Below are 844 nucleotides of genomic sequence, written 5' to 3' on the forward strand. Positions count from 1 at the left end.
TGACTCAAAGGACACAGTCATTTCCTGTGTTGTGTGACTTTGGGCAAGTCACCTCCCTGGACCCCAATTCTTCATATGCATAATGGTTTACTACTAGCTTACATCATTTGGCTACTTAGGAAACTGAATGGGTTAATATATCGGAAGCTCTTAGAAAAATGCCTGGCTCCAAGTAATGTTCACTTTAAAAAGCAAAGCAAAACAATACAAACCTTTAACAAATTCCCACACCAGTTACTTACGTTAATGAAAACAATAGTGAATGCTGCTGTACGCATATTAATTTGCCTTCAGAAACATTCTGGTAAACACTTGCAATCATGTACACAATCAGAAGCAGGCTCAGCGACGCGGGCTCAGCTGACCCCCAGCACCTACTGTCAGAGGAGCTCTTAGTCCATCACGTGTGAACCTGGTTCACTTTGGGTCTTTGACTAGGACACATGTGTTGATGGCACTTTGCTATAGCAATGTTAGGAGCTGCAGACGTAAGCGCTCTCAGGCTTCCTACTCAAAGATGGTGATGATTTTTATCTGTGTGTGGATAGAGCTGAATTTCTTTTAAGTAGGTCCATGAAGGAAAAAAAAAACAACAAAAAAAAACCCTCAGAACTCTGCTTTTCTTTGGATGCCTTCCTTCCAGCAGAGTTTGTCTAGAGCAAAAAACTGCCCCTATAGCCAGACCTGGCCCCACACAAGCCAGTGATGTAACCAGGGTTCATCCTTGGGGCATTTCCCACCTGGGCTTTAACCCCCGGTCACAGCCCTGTCTCCAAACACACCCCATAACCACCCTCGTCCTCAGCTGTGTCTTAAGGGAAATCTATATTAGAACCTATTCTAA

The sequence above is a fragment of the Hipposideros armiger genome, unplaced genomic scaffold, assembly GCF_001890085.2.
Source record: "Hipposideros armiger isolate ML-2016 unplaced genomic scaffold, ASM189008v1 scaffold_182, whole genome shotgun sequence".
NCBI lineage: Eukaryota > Metazoa > Chordata > Mammalia > Chiroptera > Hipposideridae > Hipposideros > Hipposideros armiger.